A 21983-nucleotide genomic window follows, 5' to 3' on the forward strand; every position below is an offset into this window, starting at 1 on the left:
ATGTGGTCATGGCATGAAGACAGACATGTAGACCAATGGAGAACCCAGTAATAAACCATTGCCTGTATGGTTAAAGGATCTTTGACAAGGGTGCAGCATCCATACAGGTGTGTAATGAAATTCCCTGTTTAGAAGTTTCCCCCTTGCAGGTAATGAGAGGGAAGAACGCATTCATGAAACAAGAACAAGATGCTATTGCAAGGAACAGAAAATAAAAAGGAGCTCTTGACATTTGAAAATGTGGTAGCAGAAATTTAAAACTCTATATAAGTGTTGGGAAGAGAGAAATGAGGAAATCTTCCTCCGACATATACAGCAAAAGGAGGTAGAAATAAGAGACAGGAAAATTAGAGGATCTAACAAGGAAGTTCCCTATCCAATAATAGGAGTTCCATAAAGACAGAACAGAGTAAGCAGAGAAGAAAATGAAAATTAGCTAAATCAACTAAAAGTTCTGTCATCAACATTAAACCACATTAAATGAGACATCTAAGCAATAACATGGATAAGGCCAGGCTGAACTTCAAAGGATTTTAAATCTAAACGTGTGAAGTGATGATTGCAAATTCAAAAGCACAGTCACCACATGAAACCCATGATCATGACTAAATCCAGCTCATCACAGCCCTGTGGGAACAAGGGCCTAGAGTCTGTAGATCTGATTGCAGTAAACAGCAGAAATCCCGATTTTTGTCATTAAAAAAATCCCTATTTTTTAATGTAGCTCGACGTTTTAATATAATCTTTGGGTCAAACAAAACATCCCTGGAAACAGCAGAGGACCTGAGAGCTGTCTCTGGTGAAAGGACAGATCATCCTGTTTAAATCACTGTGGCTCCCACCTCCCAAGTGGATACCCATACTCCACCGCTAAAGACACAGCAAAGCGCCCACCATTTTTGCCGTCGTGTCTGCTGAGAAGCTCGGAATACCTGGCATCTTGTCCCTGAGAACCCTGCACTGTACATTTACTGGGTGAACATTATGTGCATGAATTATACCACAGCAAAGTTACTATGTTTTTAAAAGGCCACCCTAGTGGCTCAGCTGGCAAAGACTCTGCCTGCAATGTGGCAGACCAAGGTTCAGTCCCTAGGTTAGGAAGATCCCCTAGAGAAGGGAACGGCTACCCACTTCAGTATTCTGGCCTGGAGAATTCCATGGACTATATAGTCCATGGGGTCGCAGAGTTGGACATGACTGAGCGACTTTCGCTCACTCACTCACTCAACCCAAAGCCTGAGGAGCTTGGGCGCCATCCACTGACTCAGGTCAGGCACAGCCCGTGGCCTCATCCACAGGGAGGTCATCTCGAGTTGCCATTAATTCACTGTGAGTTCATATTGAGTGCCCATTAATTACTGATTTTTTCCAGATAATACTTGTTAAAGAAGAATTAATACTATTGTTTTAGAACAAATACTGCCCAAATACTGTCTTTAGTGGGATTGTAATCAGCTTTACCCACTTTTCATCTAATCTGATCGAAGCAGATTTTACACAAAGTCTGTTTCTTTTTTAATTTTGTTGCTATTAAAAGGTCACCTAGTTGGATCTGCCTCAAACTCTTAGTTCTTGAGATGAATTTATAATAATAATTTCATAGATGACCTAAACAGGGGTTCAATTACTATACTTTTAATTAAAATAGAAAAGAAGGGAGAAAGAGAAGATAGATTTTCACAGAGATTGGAATTTGTGGGGAAATTTTAGTATTATGTTACTGAATATATTTTAGCCTATTTTTCCCAGCTCTGTGTTTTCAGTCTGTTCAGCATAATGTCCTTTGACTCTCTGCACTTACTCCATCATAATTATCCTTTAATACTCTTATAAATGAACTTTTAGCTTATCCTCCATTAATTCTCCAGAACAAGCACAGCCATCAAAATAAAGTGTTTAACCCTTTTGTGGTTGGTCTTCCTTTCCCTAAGGCAAGAAGGAAATTCCTAGAGGGGAATTTCATCACACGTCTGTATGGACGTGGCCAGGGTGACAGTCACCCACCCCTGCTCCCAACCCCACATGAGGCTCACGGTTCGTGTGTGTGTGAGGCCAATGAGTCAGGAGAGCCTCCCGGCACCTGGTGAGGGGAAGGCAAGGGTGTAGGGATGCTCAGCCTGGAATCAAAGCCCCAGGAGCTGCTGCATGGGCCCCAGGATGGGATGACACCCACGGGAGATGGGAACCTGCCCCCATCTTTGTAACATATGTTGTTCAGTTGCTCAATTGTGTCCGACTCTTTGCAACCCCATGGACTGTAGCACGCCAGGCTTCCCTATCCATCACCATCTCCCAGAGATTGCTCAAACTCATGTCCATTGAGTCAGTGATGCCATCCAACCATCTCATCCTCCGTCGTGCCCTTCTCCTGCCCTCAATCTTTCCCAGCATCAGGGTCTTTCCTAATGAGTCAGCTCTTCACATCAGGTGGCCAAAGTATTGGAGTTTCAGCTTCAGCTTCAGTCCTTCCATTGAATATTCAGGACTGATTTCCTTTAGGATGGACTGGTTGGATCTCCTTGCACTCCAAGGGACTCTCAAGAGTCTTCTCCAACACCACAGTTCAAAAGCATCAATTCTTCAGCGTTCAGGTTTCTTTATAGTCCAACTCTCACATCTATACATGACTACTGGAAAAACCATAGTTTTGACTAGATGGACCTTTGTCAGCTCAGTAATGTCTCTGCTTTTTAATATGCTGTCTAGGTTGGTCATAACTTTTCTTCCAGGGAGCAAATGTTTTTTAATTTCAAGGCTTCAGTCACCGTCTGCAGTGATTTTGGAGCCGAAGAAAATAAATTCTGTCACTGTTTCCATTGTTTTCCCATCTATTTGCCATGAAGTGATGGGACCAGATGCCATGATCTTTATTTTTGGAATGTTGAGTTTTAATCCAGCTTTTTCACTCTCCTCTTTCACTTTCAGCAAGAGGCTCTTTTGTTCTTCCTTGCTTTTGCTATAAGGGTGGTATCATCTTCATATCTGAGGTTATTGATATTTCTCGCGGCAATCTTGATTCCAGCTTGTGCTTCATCCAGCCCAGCGTTTCTCATGATGTACTCTGCATATAAGTTAAATAAGCAAAGTGACAATATACAGCCTTGATGTACTCCTTTCCCAATTTGGAACCAGTCCGTTGTTCCATGTCCAGTTCTGACTGTTGCTTTTTGACCCACATACAGGTTTCTCAGGAGGCAGGTAAGGTGTTCTGGTATTCCCATCTCTTTAAGAACTTTCCACAGTTTGTTGTGATCCACGCAGTCAAAGGCTGTGTAACACATGAAGAAGCTCCAATTTAGACTCCAAGCAGCTCTGGTGGGCAGACCAGAGCCCGGGGCTGGGCGGGCCTGGGTTTCCCTCTGCCACCTGTGACCTACAGCAATAGGATGGCCCCTTGTCAGCTCCTGTTTGTAAACTGAGAACACTGTGTGCTCCATGGGTGTGGGAAGGACAGACAGAATCTGGAGTTTAATACTAGACAACAGGGCCATGTGGAGTCGCTTGTGCTGAGTTACCAAACCCAGACCCAACCCAGTCTCCACTCTCCCAGAAGTGGAATCTTAACCATCAGTCAGCCCTAATGAGGTCATCTACCTGATGGACCCCTGCTGTCCCCTAAAGGGAAGTGATCTTTCTATAAACAACCTGCTTTTTTGTCTCATGAAACTTCCTTGTTCCCACTCCCTTCTGCCTATGAAAGTCTCACTTGGCACACCTCCTTGGAGCTCTTTGTACCTACTGGACTTAACACACTGTGATTCAAATCATTTTTTGCTCAAACCCCATCTTTTTTGGCTGAGCATCTTTCAGGATCTTAGTTCCCTGGCCAGGGATCGAACCCGGGCCCCAGAAGTAAAAGCACGAAGTCCTAGCCACTGGACCATCCAGGAATTCCCTTAATATGCCTCAGTTTATCTTTTACCACAGGGCAGTTGGAGCACCTAGCTCGGTAGGTGAGATTCACCAGCCTGGCAGTCCAGTGGTTCAGACAGCATTTTTCCACCACAGGGGGTGCAGGTTCCATCCCTGGTCTGGGAACTGGCATGGCAAAAAAAAAAAAAAGAAATGCTTATCCCACAGTCTTGTTAAATGATCCTTTCACTTTATTTGGACTCAATATTTCCCATAGGAGGGAAAATATACATCTCCTGAGCTCCTAATGTATCCAGTCATGTCCCCAGGCTAAACCTTTGCACAACCAACCTTTGACAAGGCAGTGCTGGAGCCATAGCTCACTGCAGGATGGGCTCCCCAAAGCTTGGAGCAGAGGACCACATTCAAAGGGTCAAGACTGCACTTGAATATCTCTTGGGAAGCTGCTGTGTGGAAGGCTGACCTACCGTCTTTCAATAAGCTCAACCGTCTGAGAATATCAGGATTCACTCAGTGTGCTTCACCTGTGGGAGTGTTAGGCTCCCACTCCACAATGACGTGGGGCTGAGAACAACCAGGGGAAGTGTTGTCTTTCTGGGCCACATGTTCATCAGGGGAGTGCTCGTTGAATGACCACTGATATTTACATTGTCTTTCCTGATGCTTTGTTTCACACTCTCTGTCTCTCTGCAAAACTGTAGAAATTACATTTACAAAAGTCATAAAATGTGACTGCGTTTCATCACCTTCTTTTTAAGAATGATGCATCTAGTGCTCAGAGAGTCTAAGCAACTTGCCCAAGATCACACAGTATTTAACACATGACATTCTAACCCTACAGGGCATGATTTTTCAGCCATACAACTTTACTTACAAAGCAGCCAGGATCATCTTATACAGAATGGAAAAGACTCTTATGACCAGTAGGTTCCATGTATGTGAGCAAATCCCTAAGACACCAGAAGGATTTAGTGAGATTTGTATAGACGTTCTTCTGAACACAGAACCGTGAGTAGATTCTTCCTCCTTGGAGGGGGTCTGCACTCAGATCCAGGTAAGTGGTGTCCCCCACCCTCCAAGCCCCCTGGAAACACAGCAGAGGAGCATAGCAGACCCCTAGCTAAGCTCTGGACTGGACCAGGGCTCCTGCTTGCCTCCTGGTCAGGACAGAAAGTGGCCATTTTTTCTGGGAAGCAGGTCCGCTCCTCTGGGCAGTGGCCTGGGGATAGAGAATCTATTGTCAGCTTCCAGTGGCCTAAGTGCCATGGCACAAGTCAAGGGGAATATCCCAAGATTCTGGGCAACCCCAAAGAAAGGGTGGGGTAAGCAGCTGTGGCCTACCATCTTCTCATTGGAAGCCTCAGGTCTCTAGGGGCTGGATCGGCTGATGGGTACCAGCCAATCCCACCTGCAAGACCAGACCACCAACACACTCTTACATTTTAAACACAGAACCTGCACTCAAATCAAACTGCTGAAATACAACTAAGTTGCATGAATCTGATTTTACTTTAAGGCTTTGGTTTCTCCACTGGTTTAGGAGACACTCTGGTGGCCATGGTGGGAGTCTTATCACCAAGTAACACTAGCTTGGGAAACTGAAGTCCCCGAACGTGACTGGGCCAGGAAGCCTTGCTGGTTTGCCATCAGTAACATTGACTGCCCTTGTTCTCAACCCTTTCTTCTTCCCAATTATTTTCCCTGCGGGGATCCTATGACATCCTTTCTTGTGCCTTCAAGGTAAAGGGACCTGCCCATCAAGCCCTCTGCATGGCAGGTCCCACTATGTGCACTGCTACTTTAAGAAAATTTTTAATAGGAAAGAATCTTCCTAAAAGCATTTTGTGATCATTGTTAAAGAATTCAATCCTCTCTTTTAGCTTAGAGATAAATAAAGTCCTGATTACAGAAGCAAAGTACCTTGAGAATTTTGCGTTTATTCCCGATGACATAATCCTCTGCCAATGAATTAACCACGTGGCACACGCGCGCCTATAATGCCCATGTGTTAGTATCAGGGAATAAAATCACAATCTGATTTGATTTTTTGAGGGAGGAAAACCTGAAACCACATAATCATCAGACATAAAATAAGCTGTTTATCCGATTTTACATAAATTCACATTCGCATCTCACTTTTGAAATGACTACAAATTATTCTCTAAAATGACTTGTTTTTCTGATTATAAAAGCCTGCATGCCTTTTGTGGTAGGAAGTATGGGACATAAGAAAGTAACAATCACCCTAAACCCATAACTCACAGATAAATTCCATTACTGTGTTTAGTATATTTCATGCATACATAACTTTACAACTCAGTGTCACTGTAGATACAGCTTGTCACACTGATATTTTTCCTTTACTTCACAAGCTGTCATCAAAATGTGTCAACATCTAGAAGGGTATATCTCAAGGTAGAAACAGTGACAACCTCGGGGTGGTAGGAATATGCTGTTTTCATTTTCTTATTTTGTGTATTTTTAATCTGATTTTTCTAATTTCCTACAATGCACATTATCATGAGGAGAGTACTTTTGAATTTGAAAATATTTTTTTCCCTTGGCTATGTAACATTCCTTCTTAAGGATACACTATGGTTTACTTAATCTTCACCCAAATGGTGGACAAATGTCTTTTCAAAGGTCAATAAGGAGCTCATGTGGTCATGTGCTTTTGTAAAATCCACAGCAGCCAACTCCTGTGACTACAGGCATTTAAGATGCTCCCACTGGCCCTCCTTGCATTCCCGTGTGTCAGCTTGTCCTAGGAGGTCAGAGGCATCTGGGGGAAGCTGAGTTAAGATGCAATCACTTCTGGTTGCGACTAGGTTACTACAATCGATCTAACTTGGGGGTGGCTTTTAGGAATGCTCCTATGTCATCAAATCGAGGATTTAGGGACCCTTAAACCTCTTTGAATCCTACACAAAATGGCAATTAGATACCAAAACCACATGGACGTGGATGGACCTGGAGCATATTACGCTAGTATAATAAGTCAGAGAAAGACAAATACTGTGTTTTTGTATACCTGCAGAGGCAAGTCCTGAGGGGCTGACTGTAGAGCCTTTGTTGCCCAAGGACCTTGACCCTGGAGGTGCAGCTGGGCTGCATTTACACCGGGGCACCGGAGGGCCCTGCGTGGGAAAGAGGGTCAAGAAACCTTCACACCCAGTCCAGACTGGCCTGGAGCCACCACTGGCAGCGTCTGACATCTGTCCAGGGGGGTCTCCCTGAGGGGCCTGGCCAGGCAGGTGCCGGCAGAGTGAGCCATGTCTCCAGGCTGGAAGAGTGGGCTTGCAGGACCAGCCTGTCCTTGCAGGTGCACAAGCTCAGAACCATGTCCACACACTGGCTGCTGCCGGCCGTTTCTACGAGAACACCCTTTCAACAGCAGCAACAAGAGTGTACCTGAGTGCACACGTGCAGGATTCTACAGTTTGAAAGGGCTTGGGGATCCACCTCAGGGAGGACTGCAGGGTGCTTGGCTGTCGAAAAGCCAGGTCTCTGGGACCAGAATGGCCAAAACCATCGCTGTGTCTGCAAACCCCCTGGTTGTCAGCCAGCTTCGTTTTTAAAAAATTAGTCAACATACTGCTCAAATGTTTGAAGTCATGCAAAACAAGGAAAGACAAGAAACTGTCCCAAATGGAAGATTAAGGCACCGTGGTGACTAAATGCCGTGTGAAATCCTGGATTGGCTTCTGGGAAAGAAAAATGCCGTTAGTGGAAAACTGGTGAAATCCCGATAAAGTCTGTCGTATGGTAAATAAGGTGCCCATTTTGATAATGTACTATTGTTGTGTAAGACCCCCACTGACACATGGGAGTCCCTAGAACACAGCTGCCAGGGACGGCCAACGACTCTGGGGTTCAGTCACTCTGTGGCCCTGAACTGCAGGACGATGAGGAAAAATAAAGGAGTGACACTTGCCTGAACCATCTGGGCCCCTTGGAACACAGTGTCCTCCAGCAGCAGGCCAACGGTGCCCTGCTCTCTGTCCCCTTCTGAACGCGGAGACATGGCTGACTTGTTTCAAGGATTTGACCATCTCACCACTGTCTGCTTGCCCTGCAGGCCAGGGTTCATGTGTCTCAGGGCCATCCGTCCCGTGAAGCTTTCTGGCAGACCACACAGCCAAGTCCCCAGCCCCCGAGTCCCCACCCACAAGCGTGCATAGGGTCCCTCAACCTAGCCTCGACGGACAGCTTGTCCCCAGAGGGCAGACCTGGTGCGGGATGAGGAGTGATCCCGCAGAGCAGGCTCGAGGGCTGGGGAAGGAGGGAACCTACGCTGGGATGCAAGATCACCCTGTCTGCGCGGGGGCCTTGGAAGGGGCTTTGGGAAGCATGTCAACTCCCTATGGGCATCCACACACTCATGCAGGGAACCCTAGGCCAGAAGGCAGATGCAGGGCAGGGCCAGGGTCGACCCACCAGATTACTCCTGGGCAACAGGTAATCTGGTCATCTGGGGCTAACTGAGGAAGTCGATCAGAGATGTGAGGTCCAGGAGGCAAGGGGGAAAGTGAAGAGCACAGAAAATGGTAATAAACAAACAAATAATGACAGAGGAATTCCCTGGCAGCTCAGCGGTTAGGACTCCATGCTTTCATTTGTTGTGGGCCTGGATCCAGTCCCTGGTTGAAGAACTAAGATCTTGCAAGCCCCACAGTGTGGCCAAAAAAGGACAAATCTTGATTAAACACCAGTTGTGTAAGACCATTATGTCTTAAGAGGTTAAAAAATTTTAAATATAGCATATAAATCTGGAGGTCAGAGGTGCTAGTGGTGAATGAGATAGCATTCCTTCCAAGTTCCCCAGTCAGTAGAGAAGAGGGAAAGTCTAGGCTAACTGGGCTTTCATGAGTTAAATATGCATGCTGTAACTTCAGTGACAACATTTAAAAGAATGGAAACAGTGTGTAATCTTCAAATTAGCAAAGGGGAAGAAAGTAAAAAATTATGAAAACATACCCAGTGAGGGAATTCCCTGGTGGTCTGGTGGTTAGGACTCTGCACTTCAACTGCAGAGGGCCCAGGGTTTGATCCCTGGTCAGCAAACTGTGGAAAATTCTGTAAGAGATGGGAATACCAGACCACCCGACCTACCTCTTGAGAAATCTGTATGCAGGTCAGGAAGCAACAGTTAGAACTGGACATGGAACAACAGGCTGGTTCCAAATAGGAAAAGGAGTACGTCAAGGCTGTATATTGTCACCCTGCTTATTTAACTTATATGCAGAGTATATCATGAGAAACGCTGGGCTGGAAGAAGCACAAGCTGGAATCAAGATTGCCAGGAGAAATATCAATAACCTCAGATATGCAGATGACACTACCCTTATGGCAGAAAGAGGAACTAAAAAGCCTCTTGAAAGTGAAAGTGGAGAGTGCAAAAGCTGGCTTAAAGCTCAACATTCAGAAAACGAAGATCATGGCATCTGGTCCCATCACTTCATGGGAAATAGATGGGGAAACAGTGGAAACAGTGTCAGACTTTATTTTTGGGGGCTCCAAAATCACTGCAAATGGTGACTGCAGCCATGAAATTAAAAGACGTTTACTCCTTGAAAGGAAAGTTATGATCAACCTAGATAGCATATTGAAAAGCAGAGACATTACTTTGCCAACAAAGGTCTGTCTAGTCAAGGCTATGGTTTCTCCAGTGGTCATGTATGGATGTGAGAGTTGGACTGTGCAGAAAGCTGAGCGCCGAAGAATTGATGCTTTTGAACTGTGGTGTTGGAGAAGACTCTTGAGAGTCCCTTGGATATCCAACCAGTCCACTCTAAAGGAGATCAGTCCTGGGTGTTCTTTGGAAGGAATGATGCTAAAGCTGAAACTCCAGTACTTTGGCCACCTCATGCGAAGAGTTGACTCATTGGAAAAGACTCTGATGCTGGGACGGATTGGGGGCAGGAGGAGAAGGGGACGACAGAGGATGAGATGGCTGGATGGCATCACTGACTCGATGGACGTGAATTTGAGTGAACTCCAGGAGTTGGTGATGGACAGGGAGGCCTGGCGTACTGTGATTCATGGGGTCGCAAAGAGTCAGACACGACTGAGCGACTGAACTGAACTGAACTGAACTGAACTGAACAGGGAACTAAGATCCCAAAAGCTGCATGGTAAGGTCAAAAAAAAAAAACAAAACAAAAACAGTGAATCAAAAGAAGATAAAGAAAATATAAGGAGAAGGACAACATACAGAACTAAGAGAGTCTAGCAAGGATTCCAGACACAAAATTATCAATAAAATATCTAGTCAAAAATAGGCAAAAATATTTAAAGTTATTATTTATGTTATCAAAAATAAATACCTAAGAATAAACCTAATAAAACATATATGAGAGCTTTTATAGAGAAAAAAATACAGTCTCATTGAAAGATAAGTATCTAAATCGATGGAAAAATATGCCTTGTTCACAGAAGTCGCAATATCATTAGGTATCCATTCTTCCCATATCTATTATAGATTATATGCAATCACAGTAAAAAATCCTACAGTTTTTGCTGTTACTGTTGTACATGTTAAACTAATTATAAAATTCATTCATAAATTTAAAAAAATAGGAGAGCAGATTTTAAATCTGCACAATTCAAAGAATTTTCTTCCAGCAACAGTTGTGAAATGAAGGAGACCTGGGTGTTTCTTTTAAAAGAGGATTCCATGCTGCCAGGCTTAGGTGGTTCCTGAGAGAGAAGAGAAAAGTTCTAGACTGTTCCCCCTGAAGCCCCAACATCCTGATTCTGTGATTCCTTACATTCCCTAATTAAATTGTCTGACTAATCCCTCTCCTTGAACCTTGCCCTGGCCTCAGCCTTCCTGGCTATTCCCCGTACACCCTCCGTGCAGGGGACCACTCCGACTGCCTGTTTGCAGCCTCGCCACCCCTCAACAATACGCTGCACAGACAGACTGCCCTGTCCAGCGGCCACCCCCTTTTGTGTACAGGCAAACTGGTAACGGGCAGTTGGAATGTCTTCTGAGCACACAAAAGATCCACTCAAGTGTGCAACTATTTGGGGGCAGCCGCCACTCCCTCCGCGGGTGGTTAGGGTCTGCACTGCCTGGGGCCAGCTGCCGAGTCCTGGGAGAAGAATGGATCGGGCATGTGGGCTGGACAAAAGCCGCCGGCCCCGTGCCCCGGCCAGCCTGCCTTGCGGGGCATCCTCAGCATATGGGTCCCCAGGGTCTTTGCTCATTTAACTATCATGACTTCAATCTTGGGGAGACAACAATATTTGGAGAACTTAAATGGGCCGTGAGACTAAATTAAATTCCCAAGGCAGCCGGAACCAAGATGCTAATTGGCTTGGCTCATGGTCCTTCCCTCCAAGAAACAGATTGGCTCATTCTTCAGGGGACTAATTATGAATTGAAGCCATGAATAGAAAGAGATGGCAAGGACCTGTCACCTCCCGCTTAGTAAATGTTAAAGCTTTGTTATTCACAGGCACAGTAGAGAACCAGGGGCCTGTGGGGGGCAAGTCAGGGATCTCGTGGGTACCAACTGGGCTGTGTTGGGGGTGGGGAGACAACGAACACAGCATCTTGGGCCCCAGCAAATTCAGACTTTGGACAGAGCTTGTATAGATGCCTCCGTTTTTTACAAAACAAAGTATAATTCTGACTTACACCATCAGACTTTAAAAGTTAAAAAGTTCTTCATACTTCTGTTAATATGTGTCCCATTATGAGACCACATCTTCACACTATAAGTTCCAATTTTCCAAGAATTCAACAGTCACCTTGTAAAGGGCACAACTCCACTGCACTTTATTTTGGTATGTTAAAAGCATCTACAATACTTGTTAAATGCAAACAACTAAAACATTATCACTTTTTGGTAACCCATTTTTCCCTAACATTTTGTTATGAAAAATTTCAAATACATGGTAAAGTTCAAAGTGAACCCCCATTTAGCCACCACACACATTCCCCAGTTGTCAAAATGGCTACTTCTGCCTCACCACAAATCTATTCCCCGTCCAGCGATCAATCTATCGGAATTGGCATCTAAGTTGCTGACATTCTCATCCTTCCACTAAGCACTTCAGCGTGTTTGTCATTAACCTGCAGTCCACATGTATTTGTGGGCATTTTTTTAATTTTAAACTAAAACCGTAAATTTTATTTCAGAATGTATAGACTTGATCTTTTTTGTGTGTGCTCTATATTTTTATTACAGTTATATTATTTTAAAAATAACAACTGGAATGTATAGATTCTAGTACACCATTGTGTGTATGTATGTGGGTTTTTATTTATTTATTTATTTTTCATTGAAGGATAATTGCTTTACAGAATTTTGTTGTTTTCTGTCAAACCTCAACATGAATCAGCCATGGGTATACATATATCCCCTCCCTTTTGAACCTCCCTCCTATCTCCCTTCCCATCCCACCCCTCTAGGTTGATACAGAGCCCGTGTTTGAGTTCTCTGAGCCATACAGCAAATTCCTGTTGGCTGTCTATTTCACATGTGGTAATGTAAGTTTCCATGTTACTCTCTCCATACGTCTCACCCTTTCCTCCCCCTCCCCATGTCCATAAGTGTATTCTCCATGTCTGTTTCTCCACTGTTGCCCTGTAAATAAATTCTTCAGTACCATTTTTCTAGATTCCATATATATGCATTAGAATATGATATTTATCTTTTCCTTCCTGACTCACTTCACTCTGTATAATAGGTTCTAGGTTCATCCACCTCATTAGAACTGACTCAAATGCATTCCTGTTTATGGCTGAGTAATATTCCATTGTGTATATGTACCACAACTTCTTTATTCATTCATCTGTCGATGGACATCTAGGTTGCTTCCATGTCCTAGCTATTGTAAATGGTGCTGCAATGAACAATGGGATGTGGCATTTTTAGGTAAAACATATGTAATGTCACTCTCGACTCCAAGGTGCCCCATTCTGAATTGCTCCATGAAGATGCATTACCTTCTATCACCTTAAAAAGTTCACTGAAACCTGTAACTCAAAAAGATACCTGCCCCCCAGTGTCCATAGCAGCACTATTTTCAATAGCCAGGACATGGAAGCAGCCTGAATGTTCATCAATAGAGGAATGGATAAAGGTGTTGTGGTACATGTATATACAATAGAATATTAGCCATAAAGAGGAATGAAATTAGATTTTTGTAGTGATGTGGACTTCACACAAAGTCAGAAAGAGAAAACAAATATCGTATATTAACGTGTATCTGTGGAATCTAGATAAATGGTATTATCTTATTTGAAAGCAGAAACAGAGACACAGACACAGAACAAACGTATGGATAACAAGGGGGAAAGGACGGGAGGAACTGCGAGACTGGGATTGACACATACACACGTATAAAATAGTTACCTAATGAGAACATACATTATAGTACAGGGAACTCTACTCAGTGCACTGTGGTGACCTGAATGGAAAGGAAATCCAAAAGGGAGAGTATACGTGTATGACTGATTGAGTTTGCTATACAGCAGAAACTAACACAACATTGTAAAGCAACAATACTCCAATAAAAATTAATTTTTAAAAAGTTCTCCATCAAACCAGCCCCACCTCCAGCTCACCCCCATTCCCACCCCATAGGCAACAGCTATTGATTTTTCCCTCTGTGTGTGCTAAGTCACTTCAGTCATGCCCGGCTCTTTGCGACCCTATGGACTGTAGCCCACCAGGCTCCTCTGTCCATGGGGATTCTCCAGGCAAGAATATTAGAGTGGGTTTCCATGCCCTCCTCCAGGGGATCTTCCTGACCCAAGAATCGAACTTGTATTAGCAGGCAGGTTCTTTACCACTGTCACCACCAGTGAAGCCCCTTTTCACACTCAGTTCAGTTCTGTTCAGTTGCTCAGTCGTGTCTGACTCCTTGCGACTCCATGAACTGCAGCACGCCAGGCCTCCCTGTCCATCACCAACTCCTGGAGTTCACCCAAGCCCATGTCTATTGAGTCGGTAATGCCATCCAACCATCTCATCCTCTGTCGTCCCCTTCTCTTCCTGCCCTCAATCCTTCCCAGCATCAGGGTCTTTTCAAATGAGTCAGCTCTTCACATCAGGTGGCCAAAGTATTGGAGTTTCAGCTTCAACATTAGTCCTTCCAATGAACATCCAGGACTGATTTCCTTTAGGATGGACTGGTTGGATCTCCCTGCAGTCCAAGGGACTCTCAAGAGTCTTCTCCAACACCATAGTTCAACAGCATCAATTCTTCGGTGCTCAGCTTTCTGCACAGTCCAACTCTCACATTCATACATGACTACTGAAAAAACCATAGCCTTGACTAGATGGACCTTTGTTGACAAAATAATGTCTCTGCTTTTTAATATGCTGTCTAGGTTGGTCATAACTTTCCTTCCAAGGAGTAAGCGTCTTTTAATTTCATGGCTGCAATCACCATCTGCAGTGCTTTTGGAGCCCCCAAAAATAAAGTCAGCCACTGTTTCCACTGCTTCCCCATCTATTTCCCATGACATGATGGGACCAGATGCCATGATCTTCGTTTTCTGAATGTTGAGCTTTAAGCCAACTTTTCCACTCTCCTCTTTCACTTTCATCAAGAGGTTCTTTAGTTCTTCTTCACTTTCTGCCATAAGGGTGATGTCATCTGCATATCTGAGGTTATTGATATTTCTCCCGGCAATCTTGATTCCAGCCTGTGCTTCTTCCAGCCCAGCATTTCTCATGATGTACTCTGCATATAAGTTAAATAAGCAGGGTGACAGTATACAGCCTTGGCATATTCCTTTTCCTATTTGGAACCAGCCTGTTGTTCCATGTCCAGTTCTAACTGTTGCTTCCTGACCTGCATACAGATTTCTCAAGAGGCAGGACAAGTGGTCTGGTATTCCCATCTCTTACAGAATTTTCCACAGTTTATTGTGATCCACGCAATCAAAGGCTTTGGCATAGTCAGTAAAGCAGAAATAGATGTTTTCCTGGAATTCTCTTGCTTATTCGATGGTCCAGCAGATGTTGGCAACTTGATCTCTGGTTCCTCTGCCTTTTCTAAAACCAGCTTGAACATCTGGAAGCTCAGTTCATGCATTGCTGAAGCCTGGCTTGGAGAATTTTGAGCATTACTTTATTAGCGTGTGAGGTGAGTGCAATTGTACTGTAATTTGAGCATTCTTTGGCATTGCCTTTCTTTTCCCACTGGAGTCAGCCAATTTTTGCTATTTGCATTTTAATACATAATATAGAGGACAACCTTAGTATTCTTTAAAAAAAAATTCACCAAATCATAAATGCACCCTCCAGGTCTAAAAAGGTAGAGTGCAGATTCCAAAACATGAGCTGGTTTTAAGCCACTGGAGACAAGATGTCATTTTCTGTTAGCAGAGTAAATCGAACCTGGCTGAACTTGGTGTTTTTATGTACCACTCCAGAACAGGCCAACATTTGTCTGTATACTTTTCCAGAGAACACAGAGCTTTCTGAATCATCTCATCAACCCTCATACCCTCAAAAGAGAAAATGAGTCCCAATTTTTTCAGGAAAAATTATCAATAGATAATGATATGGGTAGAATTTGCAGGGGTATAGGGACCTTTACAGTCTCAAAGTGTTTCCCCACTAGATATTTATTAATTTCACAAGGAAATACAGTCACTGGATGGTGGAAAAACCAGGCAGACGGCACCCTGACCAAGTGACGGGCCTGAACAACACCAGCAACCACAAAGACCGATATCTAGTGCCTTCCAACCAGATGCATAGAAAAGGGATATCACCACTTCTGATGCCCTAATCTGAATCTAGTCTTAAGGAAACAGCAGAAGAAACAAACTGAGAGGCATGTTTAGAAATAATTTACTCGGGACTTCCCTGATAGTCCAGTGGTTAAGAATCAACCTGCCCAATGCAGGGGACGCGTGTTTGATCCCTGGTCCAGGAAGATTCTACTCACTGCCGGACAACGAAGCCCGTGCATCACAACTACTGAGCCCACACACACAACAAGAGAAGCCCCTGCAATGGGAAGGCCTTGTACCACAACTAGAGAGTAGCCCCCCCCTCACTGCAACTAGAGAAAGCCAGGGCACAGCAGCAAGACCCCATGCATCACTATGAAGACCCAGGGCAGCCAAAAATAATGATAATAATAATAATAACCCTTTCCAGGGTTTGCACATACAGCAGGCCAGACATCCAAGGAAATTAACACCTGACCAACAGCTGATGGGAGCCGATGGATTAACACCCCAGCTCCCTTCTGCCTCAGGCTCTTCTTCTAGGGGAGCCAAACAAAGATGGAGTGAATCTGGGAGTATGCTGTGAAGCAAAAGACTCCTGGCTGAGTGAAGGCTGGAGTTGAAGCAGATATAGCCAGTGGCTGCCCTGCACACAGAGTGGGCAGCGACGGGGAGCAAGGGCACAAGGGCTCTTTTCTAAGAGCTTTTCAAGGGTCAGCCCAGGCTGAGGGGGAGACCGGGGTCAAAGAATCAGAGGGAAGGGCAAAGAAGTGTGAGGGTTCTGGTCAAAGCCTTGGGGCCCGGGGGCCTCCAGCCAGAGGTAAGCGTGGCCACTAACACACAGTACAGTTGTTAAACCTTGGTGTGTGGGTTCTAAGTTGCTTTGATGTTCAGTTTCTCATTGTGATGCATGCACTGTGACTACCCAGGAGAGCATCTAAGCAGAAGCCTGGGGGAGAGACTAATTATAGCTCTTAAACTAAGCCATCAGAGTCTGCTCCACCGCCTATTATGGATAGTTTTGTGGCCTGACTGTTTAGCAGATGGAGGTTTGATCCTTGCAGGCTCTGGTGTTTGTAACCCTCATAAGGTCTAAGATACTGGCACACAAATTTGTTTATCCAACAGATGCTGAACTAGAGCTGGATTTTCCAGCCTCCGTGCCAAGCTGAGAATGCAGAGATGAGTCCAGGTTCAGGCTCTTAGGGTGTCTGTTTTGGAGGAAGACGCTGAAGTGTAGCCTCAAGGGATGAGCAAAGGGAGGGTGCTAATTGGTAGAATGAGAGGAACAAAATGGATTCAAAGGAAGGAGAGGAACCTGTTTAGAAGAAAGACAGAAACAGCAGGAAGAAGTAGCAAGATCAAAAAGCCCTGTTCAAATTAGTTTCATGTGTTTTTTGTGAGATGAGCTTGGGCTTGTAAAGGTGCAAAGACAAGAGGTAATGTGTGCAAGGTCTGTGAGGGGACCGTCTTGTCTAACCGCAAAGACCGGAGGCATGTGGCTAAGCATATCACAACCGTGCGTCAGGACACCATGCAGCCACCAAAGGGACTGATCTGGTCTCTGCAAGTCACCATTGTGGTTACTGGGAAGGGGACCAAGGGGCCTCCTGGGAGCTGGGCCTGCTTTCATCATGAGGGATTGGTGGTGCTAATGGTGTGAACGTTTGCAAAATATCAAGCCCACACTTAAGATTTGGGTTGTCCAACAGCTGTAATACACTATAGCTCAATTTTTTTTTAAAGCTTGAAAAACTATTCTTTTGGGGGACTTCCCTGGAGGTCCTCTGGTTAAGACTTTGCCTTCCAATGCAAGGGGTATGGGTTCAATCCCTGGTCAGTGAGCTAAGATCCCACGTGCTTCAGGGGCCAAAAAACCGAAACATAAGAAACAGAAGCAATGGAGTAATGAATTTAACAAGGAGGTTAAAAATGGTCTACATTAAAACAAAATATTTTAAAACTGTAAAAAAAAAATTTCTCTTTGTATTTATTGATCAGTAACTATCTCCAGGGTGTATTATTCAATGGAAAATCCATATAGAACAAGGAATATTGAATGCACTCTTTTGCTAGGGAAGAGGTTTCAGTTTAGGAAATATATACTCACGCCCAGAAGGTCAGGAGAAGGAAGGGGAAACCGGTAAGGTGTGGTATCCAGGAGAAGAGAGAATCGGGTGGCCGTGGGCCTGAGATGGGGGCTCATCTGAGGAAGGAGTTAATCCATCTTCTAAAGTGAAGGGAAGTGTGGAGAAGGAAGAGGGCTTCTGTTGTCACTTCAACCCCACAGATAATATTTGTTTGTGGGTTTAAGTCACTGCAAGGTCACAGTCTGAGGGAAGAGGCAAATATAGACGTGTGAAGGCTGGTCAGGGAGTCTGAACTGGGAGCAGCTTTAAAACTGTGTTTCAGGGAGCCCAGCCTGGTGCTCTGTGATGACCTAGAAGGGTGCGATGCAGGGAGGGGAGAGAAGTACAAGAAGGAAGGGATATATATATATATTTCTGTCTTTCTTCTAAGCAGGGTCCTCTCCTTCCTTCAAATTCATTTTGTTCCTCTCATTCTACCAATCAGCACCCTCCGTTTGCTCATCCCTTGAGGCTACCCTTCAGTGTCTCCCTCCAGAACAGACACTCTGAGAGCCTGAACTTGGACTCGTCTCTGAATTCCCAGCTTGGCATTGAGGCTGGAAAATCCAGCTCTAGTTCAGCATCTGTTGGATAAACATATATACATATATATATATAATTATGATTGATTTGCATTGTTGTTCTGTAGAAACCAACACAAAATTGTAAAGCAATTTTCCCCCAATTAAAAAATAAATTAGAAACACTTTTTCTCAATAAACTAAACATAACTGAGTCCCATGTCAGATCCTATAGCTCCACTTTGCCACAGTTTAAACTCAACTAAGTCCCCTTTAATTTGTTAAAACTGGGCGGGCATTTACCTACACACTTACACAGCACTCACTGCCAGAGGGCTGAAGAGGCCCATTTTGCAAAAGAAAACCACGTGAAATCACTATTTAATTTTTGGCACGACAAGCCCCTTCCCCTTGGTCCATGGCCTCCATCTCTCAGTAGAACACTGCCACCTGGCGTCCCCTCAACAAATGGACACCAAGCACGTTCCCAGAAGTGTGAATTCAGAAGTAATGGAACAATAAGGTTAAAGACGAACCACTTCATTACAATTGAAAAATATATCAGAAACCAGCCCATGCAGATGCAGAAATGCGTATGCATGTACTAAATTCCTTCAGAGATACAAACGAGTGTTAACTGTGGTTGCCTCCAGGAAGGGAAAAAGCATGTCTCGAAACACTATCACTGTATGTTTTATTTTGTATGTTTTCAATATTGCGACATCATGATATATTGCTAATTGAAAATATTAAGTAAAAAGTTCAAAAAGAAAAAAGAATGTTTATTAAATTTCGGTATATTGGGACTTGCATGGTGGTCCAGTGGCTAAGACTGTGGGATCCCAAAGCAGGGGCCTGGCTTCCTTCCCTGGCTGGGGAACATGCCACTACTGCCGGGACTAAAGATCCCATGGCCGCAACTAGAGCCTGCGCAGGCAAACAAATCAGGTTTTTAAAAAGACTGAAAATTGAGATAATTAATCAGAAAGACAAAAAACAGAATACACCACAAAAAGCAGACAGAAAAAAATAAGCTGAGGGAAATTTAAAAATATAAAACAAAGAGTCATGGTCTGAAATCTCATGTGGCAGAAGGGGTGATGGATCGCCTCCAGCGTCTCTTTTAGGAGGGCGCTAATGCCATCTACCTTCCAGAGGCCTCCCCTCCTGACACCATCATTTCAAGGCTAGGATATGAATGTATGAACTTGGGGAGATGCACACATTCAGACCATTCAGTTCAGTTCAGTTCAGACACTCAGTCGTGACCCTGTCCATCACCAACTCCCAAAGTTTACTCAGACTCATTTCCACCAAGTCGGTGATGCCATCCAACCATCTCATCCTCTGTCATCCCCTTCTCCTCCTGCCTTCAATATTTCCCAGCAGCAGGGTTTTTTTCAAATGAGTCAGTTCTTCAAATCAGGTGGCCAAAGTATTGGAGTTTCAGCTTCAGCATCAGTCCTTCCAATGAATATTCAGGACTGATTTCTTTCAGAATGGACTGGTTGGATCTCCTGACTGTCCAAGGGACCCTCAAGCATCTTCTCCAACACCACAGTTCAAAAGCATCAATTCTTTGGCGTTCAGCATTCAGACCATAGCCTTTTACTAAGGAAAGACTTGGGAGAAGAGCTTTCCAAGCAGTAAACAGCATATGCAAAGCCCATGTCAGTATAACAGATTAATGCTAGAAATCCTATGAAACATGGTGAAAATTTTGTGAGTTCAACAGAAGCAAGGCCATCACAGTTCCACGATCAACAATTTCAAAATATTAAAATAAATGTAAATTAAAACTGGACTGCCCTGGTGGCGCAGTGGATAAGAATCTGCCCTCCAATGCAGGGGACACCAGTTGGATCCCTGGTCTGAGAAGATTTCACACACCCTGGGGCAACTAGGCCTGAGAGTCTCAACTACTGAAGCCGGAGCGCCTAGAGCCTGTGCTCTAGAACAAGAGAAACCATTGCTATGAAAAACCCGAGAACCACAGCAAAGAGCAGCGCCCACTGACCACAACTAGAGAAAGCCCACACACAGCAAAAAAGACCCAGCACAGCCAAAAATAAATAAATAATATATATACTTTTAATGCTTTTTGAAAAACTGCATGGTTGTGGAAGTGAAAGTCGCTCAGTCGTACCCAACTCTTTGCAACCCCATGGACTATACAGTCCATGGAATTCTCCAGGCCAGAATACTGGAATGGGTAGCCTTTCCCTTCTCTAGGGGATCTTCCCAACCCAGGGATCGAACCCAGTGAGGGTCTCCCTCATTGCAGGCAGATTTGTATGGTTGTATGTGAGAAAGAATGGTGTACAACTGGACTGCAAAGATCCAAAGGTTTGAAAGAACTCCAGTAGTGAAAAGACGGGGAAACCCATGCTCCCATATACTACCGTGGGCAGGCCAATTAGTACAATGTGTAATGAGTAATTCAGACATGCGTCAGTGCTAAGTTCCTTCAGTCGTGTCCGACTCATTGAGACGCTATGGACCATAGCCTGCCAGGCTCCTCTGTCTATGAGATTCTCCAGGCAAGAATACTGGAGTGGGTTGCCATGCCCGAGTGGGTTGCCATGCCCTCCTCCAGGGGATCTTCCCGACCCAGGGAGTGAACCCGTATCTTAGTCTCCTGCATTGGCAAGCAGGTTCTTTATCACTAGCACCACCTGGGAAGCCCAATTTAGCCATATGGATCCAATATTTTTAAAAAGGCAAAAGACACATCCTCTACCATTATAATTTCTCTTCTGGGCATTTCCCCCACAGATACACCCACACATGTGCACAGAGATAGTCCTTGGGATCCTGTAGCATTAATCACAACAGCAAACTCATGGAACAAGGGACGGTGCTGATTAAGTGTTGCCTGAACAATCCAGATCTCCTGGCTTGGCCTGTGTTGGGTGGCTGAGACAGTGAATAATATTTTCCGACCTGAGAAGGAACCATGAGACTGAAAGAGAAAGCAGCAATTTTATAGAGCAATGACGAAGTTATTGTGGGTGACATACACAGGCATTCGAAGCTGCACTCTTTGCTGCCGAATGGGTACAGGGGAACTGAAAGGGACCAAAGCTAAAAATAGAATCTGACTGTGGGGAGTAGTGGTGTTACTGATGGCAACCAGAGGTTCTTTCTCCCCTGAGGAGGGTCTCAGTGACCTTTAACCATCTACACAAAAGGCACTCTTCCAGTGTTCACAGCAGTTGAAGGCCTGGCAAAACGTTGATGGGAACTTATCTGGCTGGCATTCATTCCTTGTGAGCAGGCCAAAGTTCAGTCACCCAGAACAGGGAAGCGGTAGCACTGTGAGCCCAAGGTGGAGCTGATCAAACAAAGTCGGTGTTCAGCCACACAACCTGGTAAACGAAGCCAGTGTCCCACCAGGTGCTGGCAGTGAGCAAACGCGGCCCCCTGCCCAGGCCTGGTCTTAGTACTTTTGTCCCTACATCCCACCTGTCAGCACCCACTCACTCTCAACTGCCCATGTCTCAACAACAAACTCAGGAAGACCCCAGGATTCAGGAACCACCAAGGTTCTCCCAGGACCAGGTCCGCAAGGGGCGCACTGACACCCCATTGGCCCAGTGCCGTCTGTCACGTGCACATCCACAGTAAGAGATGCTGGAAGGCCGGCGCACTGTGGCCTGGAGAGGAGACAGGCTGAGGGGACACGTGGGCAGCCCTGCCAGCAGGACCTTGAGGAAACAGGGCTGCGTGAACGACTGCCCTGCCCAGGGGCAA

At 44.8% G+C, this 21983-nt stretch overlaps 1 protein-coding gene across 1 annotated transcript in view; it reads left to right on the top strand.

Moving 5' to 3' along the window:
• Positions 1–21983, top strand: part of LOC108637352 (basic proline-rich protein-like) — a 37301-nt gene that overhangs the window by 14427 nt on the left and 891 nt on the right. The gene's annotated exons all lie outside the window — the stretch shown is intronic.

This window comes from Capra hircus, chromosome 13, assembly GCF_001704415.2.
Source record: "Capra hircus breed San Clemente chromosome 13, ASM170441v1, whole genome shotgun sequence".
Lineage (NCBI taxonomy): Eukaryota > Metazoa > Chordata > Mammalia > Artiodactyla > Bovidae > Capra > Capra hircus.